This window comes from Helianthus annuus, chromosome 5 (assembly GCF_002127325.2).
Source record: "Helianthus annuus cultivar XRQ/B chromosome 5, HanXRQr2.0-SUNRISE, whole genome shotgun sequence".
Taxonomy (NCBI): Eukaryota; Viridiplantae; Streptophyta; class Magnoliopsida; order Asterales; family Asteraceae; genus Helianthus; species Helianthus annuus.
The window spans coordinates 158,738,263-158,751,638 of record NC_035437.2 but is presented as its reverse complement, the minus strand read 5'-3'; positions in this window follow the sequence as shown (position 1 = coordinate 158,751,638).

Here is a 13,376-nt window from a genome sequence, read left to right as displayed (position 1 = left end):
AAACCTTTTCTTTTAACACCCTTTTTATTACCCTTACCCAAAACCAATCCCTTAGTAGCCAACTTTGTGCCTAAACATTTCATTTGACCAACCTAATTCGCCTTTGGCCGTTAACCCTTATTTTAACCTATGTGATGAAAATTCGATTCTAGGATTAGTTTATTTTTAAAGTTGTGGTTTACATTGTAAAAGAAAATAAAAAATTCAGAAAATATCATGAGAAATAGCAGAAAATTGTTAAGGAAAAGCACAAAAATATGTGTGTATAGTTTGTTGAATAAAAGGCAGAAAATGTTGCCTTGTAATTTGATGTTTGTAGTTAGTTGTGTGGTAGTCTTTGTAATAAAAATCGGGTTTTCATCATCTTTGCCACTTTTAAAGTATCTTATTCTACACCTTAACCTAGCCTTGTTACAACCCTTAAAGATCTTTTGAATTGTGCTTAGTATTCGTGTTCAGTGGTGGAGAATGATTAAGTTGCAAGCCTATGCGGGTACGTGTTCTAATCGGTTTGAATCATCATTTGAAACATGCTAGTGCATCATAATTAGCTAACTTTTTAAACCGAGTGGAGAGAACTTTGTGAGGGATGTGTATGATATGTTAGTTTCAAGGGCGGGTTAATCTTAGGTAACATTTTTTATGTGATTAATCACTTTACCGCTAAAAGTTTTGAAAATTGTGAGAATCACGAACCGAGCATGACATTAGACCTTAGCTTGAGTCTTGAGAATGGGAATTGTATTTCTTGTTTGAGCCACGAGAAAGTGAAAAACAGATTTGATTGAGGGCAAGCAAAAGACAAGTGTGGGGATGTGATTCGTGGTCGAAAACCGGTGTCTTTTGGTGTTTAAGTTTATGTATTTACATAGCTTTTATTTTCGAATGGCCTACTTTTGATTAGAATTGTGTTTTGCAGGTCCAATGAAGTTTAAGGAGCTATTTGGAAGCTTTACGGAGCACCAGGAGCCAATGGGATCAACCGGGGACGACAAACAGACAAAACAGGAAACGAGACACTCCGTTTTGCATCGCCGACGCCACTAGGGCCGTCGGCGACGCCCTTGTGTCGTTGGAATTGGCATAGGCAGTATTCCACATTCAATCACCAAACCTCCCCACCATCACCACTCACCAAACCCTAATTTCACCATTCTCCAAGATTGAAGATGTTGTTCAAGCTTGAGTTCTCGTCAATCATTGATCCAGTTTCACCTACCATGAGCAGCTAATCCTCGCGGGTTTCATCCTGGTGTAGGTTTTTGTAAGATTCTAGGGTTAAACATTGTTTTGAGTTTTTATTTGTGACAAATTGTACTTTGATTTTGAAACCTATTATAATTTCCTTGCAGTTGTATCGTATTCGTGAATTGTCTAGTGAAGATTAGATTTGACTTTGCGAAATGTTTATGTGCAATTATGCCTTATCTAGGTAAGAATTTACATGTTCTTGGTAACGAAGTGCATTGCAGTCCGTCGTCTACGACGTTGATAGCTCTTGGCACCTAAGCCACGCAACACTAAATTCGTTAGTCATATTTGCATTTGATTCAAATTTAAAACGTGTAGAAACTCTAGGTCTTCAATTACCTAACCGGATGTGAACATTGTTTTAATATTATTGTTTTATACCAATCCATAAAGTTTCGTGCAATCATTCAAGTTTTCGTAGTTATGTAACTAAAAATAAATTTCTTGGTTTAATCCGACATCTCTTCAAACAAACAAACAATTGAACCATTTTAGCAAGCTTCATAAGTGATTGTTTATAATCAATCACGTCCATACATAAACCACAGACTCTTCGAGGATCGACCCCGTACCACTACTAACTCATAGTTAAGGGTAATTCGGGCTTATAAATATTATCTTTGACTGGAGCGCGACACTCCGATCATCTAGATCTGAGGCGTGGAGCATGTCTGGCAAGGCACGGGGCGTGCTTGGACATTCTCTTCTATTTTCTTCCGTTTTCACTCGGTTTTGCTTCTTTTGTTAATCTTGGGTTAGTTTTTTCTTTAAAATCAAATATAAACCAATTTAATCCTATTTTCAATATTTCTATAAAAAACATAAAAAAGTGGGTATAAATTGATATGAAAACATGTGCATTTTGGCTCATATCATTAACCATGAGTTATCATTTAATCGATCAACATCTTTTATGTTATACCATATTTGGCCTAAGGTGACATATTCGTCATACATATCATAATGGGTTAGATAGAACTATAATGTCTCATTGTAAGTCATATCAACCTAATCATCATACTCAGTAAATCGCAAATAGCAAAACTATGGTAGGGTATGAGGAGGGTAAGATGTAGACAATTTTACCCCATAGGAATACATAGGTTGCTTCCGATGAGACCCCCAGCTCGATTCATATCAACCCTAATATTGATCATAATTCACTTACATTGGCCATGTTCACATAGGATTTACTATGATCGACCAACATTGACTATGTTTAACAATGCTCGACCAAATGTTGCATATTCCGTCATGCATGTTATAATAGGTCATAAGGATCGTAATGAATCATTGTAAGTCATAATATTAATGGGTCATTACAAGTGACTTTAGATGATATGTCACACCCCCAAAATACCACATGCGGGAATCTCAGCGAGGTGTGTGACGTACCAGGATCTAGCCACCAATCACATTGAACTCATACATGATTTCATTAAAAACTTTCATTTATTAAGGTAAAGTATTACATTACCTAAAGCATAACTCATCGTATTCAGCGGAAGCATAAATCATAAGTGTTACATAAACAGTATAAACTAAAGCCATTAGACTTGTCTTGCAATCCCATGCTTTACGACCCATGACCACTCCAGCATCCCAGACAGCAAGTTCCACAATCCACATAATCTATAACCTGCGAGCATGCACACACGTGTATCAGACAACGCTGGTGACTTCATAGTTTTACGAAAACGTTAGTTACCAAGTGTTAAGTTACGTTCATTGATTACAATGTTGATAATACCTCGGATACAAGACGGCTCCTGATTTATTTTGCCCTTTCCCCAATGCTCCTATCAAAGCATTGGTCAGGACAAGGTCATTAGTTCACACCCGTCCTCTCCGGTACGGGGTGAGGGTGCCAAACCTAAGTAGCGCTACCAACTAATACCTTGTTACCTCTCAGGTAACCAAACAACACGGAGGGACTTTAATGGTGATAGGACGAGTATATTATCCAACATTCCAGATTTACCACAAGACGTATTCCTCTCAGGAATACCCAATTGATTTACCCAAACCCATCCCTCTCAGGGATGCCCAATGACTGTCCCAACCACCGGTACGCATGCTCATGAGAGATGAACTCACAGTAGATTGCTCGGATTGTTAAGTTACTTTACCCATTCCAAGTTGGTCAACCAAACCCTACTGTGGTTTCCAAATATGATTAGTTTCGTAAACATGTATCTAATTCACGTATTCAACAAGTTACACGTAATACCATTGTCACATAACACATAACCAGCAGTTAAGTCTCATGCACGTTATAACCCATGTTCATGTTCCCAATAATGGTTATCAATATCATCAGTTTCACAATCCATTACGCTATCCATTTTACACAGTTTGCATCACAAGATCACCTTATGTTGCATATCGAGTACTCATTGTCACAATGGCTTATAACAGATGGGTTGACGACCATGTAGATCCACATCAAAATCCTCATATTTAGTTAACATTACTATTATACCTTAACAGAAAGTTACATCACAGGTCAACAACATAAATCTACTGATCTACTGTTCTAACTAAGCACTACTTCGACGAATAGTCACGTGTGACGAACCTTCAGATCCTAGTCATGATCAGTTGTGACAAACCATGACATCTTTCGTCGTAACAGGGATGTGACGAAACATAATCTTTCACCGAGACAAGGATGTGACGAAACATCTATATTTCGTCGAGACTCACAGCGACGAAACACTAGTGTTTCGTCGAGATCAATTATGACGAAACATCTCATGATCCAAACAGTTACAGTTTCGTGTTTCTCTAGAACCCTAATCCTCTAACAGTTAACAATTCAATATCAAATTCAATCAGATGACATTAACCTAAACTAGTTAATCCATTATCAATTAACAATCACATGGACATTCAGATCAAGCATAACCTTCTTCAAAACAAATCGAACAACATCATTATTCAATAATTAATCATCATCGCACAGGTTTGAATCATCATCTAATAATCAGTATCATCATCGATCTATCGCAAATCATCAACCGTTAAGTCAAATCAGTTTATCATGTTCATACTAACATGCAAACAAAACCCTACATCATAATTTAACTTCTAGTGCCTAACATAACAAACAACAACGAATACAAGATCAACAAGAATGATATACTAACCAAGAATGATATACAAGATCAACAAGAATGTTTTTCGATCCGAGAAGGGCTTCGAGTAGAGGGAGAACTGACGTCGCTAGATTAGAGGGAACCTAGGTTTTTCTAGTGGCTGCAAGGGTTATATAATTACAAAACATTTAACAGTTGGGCCATGAAGTGGGTTGGGCTGAAGTCCTTATCGGCAAAAGACCCTACACGACGAAAGACTCATCTTTCGTCGAGTCATGGTTGGCGAAAGGATTACTTCGACGAAACTCTTATGAGAGTGGCGAAAGGCCAATCATTATACAATTAAATATAATAACCTAATTATATTTATCATTAAACAGTTACACCAATCATCACACAAATCACACAAATATTCAGATAAACTATGCACCCAACTAACATGTAAATCATATAGTAAACCAGGGTTGTGAAGTCAGTGAGGTGTATAAGAAAACCTTGGAATTTCAGGTTGTCATATCATCCTCAACTTGAAAGAAATTTCATCCTGAAATTTGACAAGTAGCTAGTCCAAAACGGCAAAATATTAACTCATGATCCAAAACGACGAGATGTTAACTCAGGATGACTGTGGATTTTCCGCGGGTACCACATCATCCCCAACTTGAAAGGAAATTTCGTCCCGAAATTCGTCAATGATATAAGAGATTGATACACCCGTTTGCACACCTGAGGATACCAGATCTTACTTCGATCATTGCGTTCCCACGTGAACTCCGATCCGCATTTTGAGTTCCAACGACTCTCACAATTAGAATCTCGACTATGATAACGAAACTTGACTTCCTGGCCCATGCCTATGATAGATTCCTTGACAACTGCAACTTGTCGTTCACCTTAGACTCTAGTAAGGGTAACTAGTGTTTCATCAAACAAACACTTCCTTAGGTATAAGACATGATTGACATCGTGAACGTTACTCAATTTGTCGAGTAACCCAAGTTTGTGAGCCATGTCACCGATTCGTTCCAGAAATCCAAATGTCCCAACGCATCGTAAACTAAGCTTGCCACGTTTTCTATAGCGTACTGCACCCTCCCAGGGTGAGAATTTCGATCATGACACATTCGCCTACAGCGAACTCCCAGTGTTTCCTAAGCTTATCACCTTTCCTGACAGTCACGCGTTGCCGTTAAACAATTTCCGATCTGAGCAATCTTCCCAAGAGTTTCGAGTACAAGTCTGGGATCTGTGATTAGTTGTCACCCACATTAGTCCAACAAGAAGATTGGTATTAGCATCCATGTAATGCCCCAAACAGAGTTTTCTGAATTCTAGAATGGTAACTGCTACGGTAGAACTCTACCAAAGGTAAACGTCCTTCTATTCTTACTAAAGTCAATCTCACACATGCTCGCAGCATGTCTTCGAGTGTCTGGATGGTTCGCTCGCTCTGACCATCCGTCTGTGGGTGATAAGCAGTACTCATATCAAGACGTGAACCGAACGACCTATGCATCGACTGCCATAAATTGGAAATGAAATGCGGATCTCGATCTGAGATGATGGAAGTTGGCACCCCGTGCCTAGAAACCACTTCTTTAAGATAAACCGTTGCAATCTTTGAGAACTTATACGTTTCCTTGATTGCTGGAAAATGCGCTAACTTCGTTGAGACGATCAACGATCACCCAAATAGTATCGTTTCCGCCCTGAGTTCTTGGCAACCTAGTGACGAAATCCATGGCAATCTGCTCCCATTTCCACGTGGGTATCTCTGGTTGCTGAAGTAGACCTGAGGGTTTCTGATATTCCACCTTGACTTTCGCACAAGTCAAACATCGTTCACATACTCGGCTACGTGGGCCTTCATGCCCGGTCGCTATTGCAAGATTTTTAAGTCCTAGCATCTCCTATCAAGACCCAGACGACTAGAACATCGAGGCCGGTGTGCTTTGCTCCACTCAAGTTCCCTACGGTTGTAGTATAATGGAGATCATATGCATTCCATGAAGTAGCGAATATCGTCCAACTTGCCAAAAGTTGCTCCTCCATGCCCCGCATGGACCCAATTTGAAAATTCTCCTCCTTTAGTGCTTTGGTTTGAAAAGGGCGAACCTGATCAGACAGGTTTGAGTCGATAGTGTTCTACAAAGCTCGTGCACGTTCAGGATTCACAGTCTTATCATTCAAAAGTTCCATCTCGCGATGTTATTACATGTTTTAGCTCTTTTCGAAACAACGATACACGGGAGGCCCTTGTGATCGGTCTAACTAATGCATTTGGTACCGTCCAAGTAATGCCTCCAACTTAAATCCAAGGCCATGGTTCCCACCTCCAGGTTATGAGTCGTACATTTCTTCTTGTTATTCCACCACATACGCCCTCACCTTCTCGTGTTGCATCAGCGTGTAACTGGGACTTTGATTCAAACCATCATAGTATACCACAAAATCACCCATACCCTCGGGTATAGTATACCACAAAATCACCCATACCCTCGGGTGAAGATGATGCTCAGTGCATTGTAGAGTTGGATTTCAAAAGCTGTAAAGACGTTTTCCTATTTTGTCTCCCACGAATACGTAGCACCCTGCCGAGCTAAAGAGATTGAAGCTGCGCGATCCTCGAAAATCCTGTGATGAATCTGCGATAGTGTATAAGAATAGGACAAGGTTAAACACAAGAGTTGGTTTAGGAGTGTAGGATCTAAAGATCCTAGTTACGACTGCAGGGTTTACCTCCTGCTTGTATGGCTGCAAGTGCCGCAGCAATTCGTTCGTTAATGAGAGCCGTCAACTGGGCTTGTGTCATGTTGATATATCCGGCCATGATCTTCATAGCAAATGTAACGTAAGTGTTCTCAAGCAATAACAAGTAGTGAGCAATGTAATCTAAGCATACTACGAGCAAAGTTCTATGCAATTCTAGCATGTAGGCAATAAATATAAACCTTTATTACCTAGGATGTTGAGTCTTGCACGTGGAGCAAAGCGTCGTTGTGGATCGTTGAGAGCATTGTTCTGGTTATAGTCTGGTTTTAATAAAAACGTTTTCCCATATTAAAACCAAGTTCTCTATAAACCTGGCTCTGATACCAATCTGTCACACCCCCAAAATCCACCTGCGGAATATCACCGCTTGGGAGCGTGACTGACCAGGGTCAAGCCACCAATCATATTGAACATGTAATTAATATCAAGTAAAATAATTGCAAACCAATCATTCAATACGATAGGTGTTCAAAACATAATTATAGTATCAAGTGTAGCGGAAGCATAAGTATGAAAACCCAATGTATATCATAGTTCAAATGTTTAAATGTTTTAACATGGCATCCACGATCCATGCTCCACAACGACCTGCTCCTCCCTGTGCAAGCTCCATGTATCTAACGACCTGCAAGGCATGTAACAGAGGATCAACAACTAGTTGAGCGAGTTCACAGTGTATAGTTCAGTAATTGTAATAGTATAGTAAGCCTTGTGTTCGTTCATTAAATCATGTATCGCAATAGTTCGTATCGCAGCCCTCTAGGCATGTATGCGAAGATTAGGGAAAGTTCTCAAGTATTCTAGACTAGGTATGTTTGTATCGCGGCCACCCGGCACCTGTGCGAAGTTTTAGTGTATAGTTCGCAGCCTTCCTAGGCATGTGTGCGAAGATTAGTCATAATATCGCAGCCAACCCTGGCATGTGTGCGAAGATCAGTCGTATTATCGCAGCCAACCCCGGCGTGTGTGCGAAGATCAGTTCTATAAGCATCACTAGTCTAGCAGTATCTTAACCAATCAGCTTCCTCACCCGAGGATCATATCATTACGTTCCATTATCTAGAGAAGTACAAATAAATAAACCAATCCCATTCCCAACCTGGGAACCCCATGCCTTGGCTGTGTGAACTCACCTTGGTTTGCTCGGTATGTTATTGCTTCTAGGATTAATTAACTGTCTAAGTCCGTTACACACGACCTAGGATGCATTGCACATAAATCCGAGATAAGTGATTGCAAGCAAATAGGGTTTACAAGTCTTTGTTATTCAAGCAATTGTGTTATGTGCGTTCATTGTGTACGGAATGATATGATAAAGGTTGTTCGTTCATGTGGTATCATTCAGTCAAGTACAGTATCATATAATCACATACAGGTAGGGTATAGTAGCATATTGTTTCCCATACAGGTTTCTGGACTTGACATCATAACCACACAGTCATTTCGAGTATAAACAGAACTCAGGGCATGTATCATCACTATAATTCAAGTCACATATTCAATCAACAATTCTGACGGTTCATCAACAAAAGTCGGATCTTTCACTAAGTATCAAGTTCAGTCTAGACATGGAAATCGAACTAGCATAACGAACTAACTCAGACAACGCATCACACTTATGAAATTCGGACACGATAAACATCATTCAAACTTCAGATATATGCCACATATTACAAATCGGACCATGCTCAATATTCATTAAAGTCGGACCTAGGGTCCTCACAAGAAGTTCGGACCCCCCCTGTTATACAAAAAGTCGGACAAGAAGGGGGTTCCTCCTTAAAGCTCGGACCATGGGGCTCCTCCCCTTAAAAGGTCGGACAACATTTTAACCAGCAAAAACTCGGACCAAATCCACTAACTCATGAAACTCGGACCCCCACTATCATACTAAAGTCGGACCTTCTTAATGAGCTCATTAGCTGAAACTCGGACCTAGTGTCCTGATATAATAAAAGTCGGACTCTATGTCCCATATATATAATTCGGACTTTATCATACATTAAAAACTCGGACACATTAAGTCCAAATAAAAGTCGGACAACAATCCACTTATAAAGTTCGGACCTTGAGTCCTTATATCAAACTCGGACTTCATGTGTTCTTTATAAAACTCGGACATGATAACATCCTAAAAGTCGGACTAGTTAACAACATTAAGCGTACATTCAATCTTTCATTGGAACAGTTACGTTACGCAGACTACGATCAAAAACCCTAATTCATACCTTGTATAGCAGAAAACAATTCAACAATTAACATCTTCATCGTATCAGACATATCTTGATATCAAGCAACCAATTACACAACTAATCAATATCATTTCACAATCATCAGGATTCAATCAATAACTACAGAGCTAGTATTGTGAAGAACTAGGGTTTACATGCATCAATCAATCAACAATTAATCACAAACAATGATTAAACAATTACCTTGATTTGATTCTAGATGGATTGGTAATCAAACTTGATGCAAAAGGACTTGTGAAGCCAAGAATGATGAGAAGATGGTTGTAGAGAGGATTAGAGAATATGAGGGTACGTGTTTTGATTCTTGTGTGATGATTAGTGAATGATTAGGGAAGGAGATTAGGGTTATGAGTTGTTAAAGTTTCACTATTAACTCTAAACACCCTTAAGTATTATTTATTACAGTTTCATCACCACATTCCATTATTTGCCAAATCTTTCACAAGTAACACATAACCATGCACAATCACAAAACACTTTATTGTATCAAAACGTATACTAAGTTCATAGCAAACTAATTGTGCACGTAAACGATTAAACAAACAGTGAATGTGCAATAAATGCGAAATTGGAATCTTGGAAACTCGAGTTGTCACATTATCCCCAACTTGAAAGAAATTTCGTCCCGAAATTTAGCATGCGGTTACTGAGGAAGCTAGGTAAGTTATATCGTTTACTGATTTTCCTGGGGTGTCACATCATCCCCCCGTTGATTTGGAATTTCGTCCCGAAATTCTGCAGTAGTAGCTTCAGCCTCAGTAGTGGTTGCACGGTTTTCGAATAACTGGGGATACTTGAGTTTCATTTGATCTTCGCGTTCCCAGGTATACTCTGGGCCACGACGGGAGTTCCAACGAACTCGTACAAGAGGTATTCTAGTGTTCTTGAGGACCTTGACATCCTGGTCCGTGATTTCAACTGGTTCCTCGACGAACTACAACCGCTCGTCAATGGTGAGTTCCTTAAAAGGAACTATGAGGGTCTCATCTGACAGGCACTTCTTCAGATTCGACACGTGGAATACGTTGTGAACTGCACCGAGTTCAGCTGGTAGGTTTAGTCTGTAGGCTACTTGGCCTATTCTTTCAGTGCTTTCGAACGGTCCAACATACCGTGGATTGAGCTTGCCTCGTTTACCAAAACAAACCACACCCTTCCAGGGTGAGACTTTGAGTAGCACTCGATCCCCAACTTGGAACTCGAGCGGTTTTTCTGCGTTTATTAGCGTAGCTTTTCTGGCGATCACGAGCTGCCGCCATGCGTTGTCGTATCTGTGCTATTCGTTCAGTAGCGTCAACTACAATTTCTGGACTTGTAATCTGACTATCCCCCACCTCTGCCCAACAGAGAGGTGACCGGCATTTACGCCCGTACAATGCCTCGAATGGAGCGGCTTGTATGCTGGTGTGATAACTGTTGTTGTATGAAAACTCCACCAAAGGGAGATGCTTTTCCCAGCTGTTGCCAAAATCGATAACACACGCCCGAAGCATGTCTTCTAAAGTTTGAATCATGCGCTCAGACTGCCCATCCGTCTGAGGGTGATAAGCTGTGCTCATGTCTAATCGAGAGCCAAAAGCTTTATGCATTGCTCGCCATAGTTCTGAAGTGAATCGTGCATCCCGATCCGAAATAATGGAGGTGGGCACCCCGTGCCTCGAAACAGCTTCTTTAAGATAAACGTCTGCGAGGGTGGAGAACTTATCCGTTTCCTTAACAGCCAGGAAGTGTGCAGACTTGGTGAGTCGATCCTCGATTCTTGCAAGTTGGTCGAGTAATACACAGTACGTTGCTATGGTGTTGCAGAACTGATCACACTCACGAAATTTAAGGCTTCAATACACAGAGTTCCAACCAATGAAAAGGAGTGAGAAGGTATCGACCAATCATTCGACACTGCAACATCCAACTCAGGGATGTTCGTACAAGCACCTAACATTCTACACAGTTCGCTAGGCGTTCAGATGGGTGTTCAGGTAATACTCGATAGCATCGAGATTCGTAAGGATTCAGAGAGGAGTGAAAAGATCACGTTCAAGTAGGAGACAATCACTGCTACGACTCCTGTAGACTGTTGTGTTTCACATCAATCAAATAACAGATCGGAACCCCTTTTTCACTTGTTAAGCCTCACTGGGACTCGCATGCACCCCACATTATTATTATGTGTGCACCCACAATAATATTGTGATTTTCATGCTCATCTCAGTTCCTTCTAACTCATGTCAAATGGTTCCTCAACTCGAATGCCAAACAGAGGTTATCAAACGATAGATCACAAGGATCTAAGGACTACGACATGCTATCAACGCATCACAATGTAAGCAAGCAATTCATGTAATCATGCTATAGTGACGAGTGTGTGTTTGTACGCTACATCATAAACAAATGTACACTACTCATGCAATGTATACCACAGATGAAAAGACGAACCTTGCAATCTGGAGCTGAGTGTCATGGCCGTATCCTCGTTTTCAGAACAGTTCGGTTATAGTCCGGTTTTATAAAACATTTTTAAAACCAAGTTCACTATATCCAGTGGCTCTGATACCAAACTGTCACACCCCCAAAATACCACATGCGGGAATCTCTGCGAGGCGTGTGACGTACCAGGATCTAGCCACCAATCACATTGAACTCATACATGATTTCAGTAAAAACTTTCATTTATTAAGGTAAAGTATTACATTACCTAAAGCATAACTCACCGTACTCAGCGGAAACATAAACCATAAGTGTTACATAAACAGTATAAACTACAGTCATTAGACTTGTATTGCAATCCCATGCTTTACGACCCATGACCACTCCAGCATCCCAGATGATGGGCACAAAATGCAACATATAAATTACATCAATTGTGGCATAAAACTAACCCTTTTTTAGTACTAATGTTGGAAAAAGTGTGTTTTTGTCTTCCTTTTGTATTTTCAGGATTAAATGAGCTCAAATGAACAAAAGAAGCAAAAAGGCAGCTAAATCTAACATAAATATAAGAAAAGGAACAAACGTGGCATGCCCGATCTCCCCGACAGCATCTTCCCAAGCAAAACAAGAGAACAGAAGGCTGAACACGCCCCGTGCTCAATGAGCACGGGGGTGTGCCCAAGTGTCAGCAGAAAAGACAAAGTTGTAGAAGCTTCTATCGCCCACCACGGGGTCGTGCTCAGCGGACACGAGGCCGTGGTCAACTCTAAGATTCGCAGAATCTAGGGAAATCTTGATAGTACAGATACGCTTCTGCACACGGTGTCGTGCTCAGCGGACACGGGGGCGTGGTCAACTAATGCAGACAAACTGCATTTAATGAAGAAAGAGAAGGAGGATGGACACGGGGCCGTGCCCGAGCTGTTGTTCAGGCTATAAATAGGGGTGCTTGGCTCATTTGCAAACCATCCCTTGGCACACCACCTCTCTCACACTTCACCCACCCACCCACCACCATCACAACACCATCACCACCATCATCCATCATCCATCATAGAGTGTGTGAGTCATCTCAGGATCCAAGATTGATCGTAAGAGTTCTTGACAATCAAGGCCATGTTTGCCTAAGTCTCTTACATCACTTGGTGAAGACAAGTGTTTAGTATAATACTTTTTATTTTCAATCTTTTGCACTTTTTATTTGGTTTTGTATTAATGACTTTAATAACTAGTTGCTTATGTTGAAGGTGATCTTTCCTTATCGTTTGTCCGTGGTATCTTGGCATTATTTTAATGTCTATATAAAATAAAAGATTTTCACCATTCATATCTCCACGGTCTATATGGAGGTATGTTGGCTACCTGGTCGGGGGTTAAGGGAACGGTTTGGTAAGAGTCTTGCCATTGTTCAGTGTACAGATCCTGCAAAGGACCTGGGTCAAATTTAGTAGGACCTCCTTCAATACCCACCGGTATTGGATGGCGGGGGTCCAAACTCTTTAATCCCCTCATAAGTAAGCTACTATTAAAACTTTAACCCGGCTACTTAGGACTGTATCCCTGCTGACTCAGACTA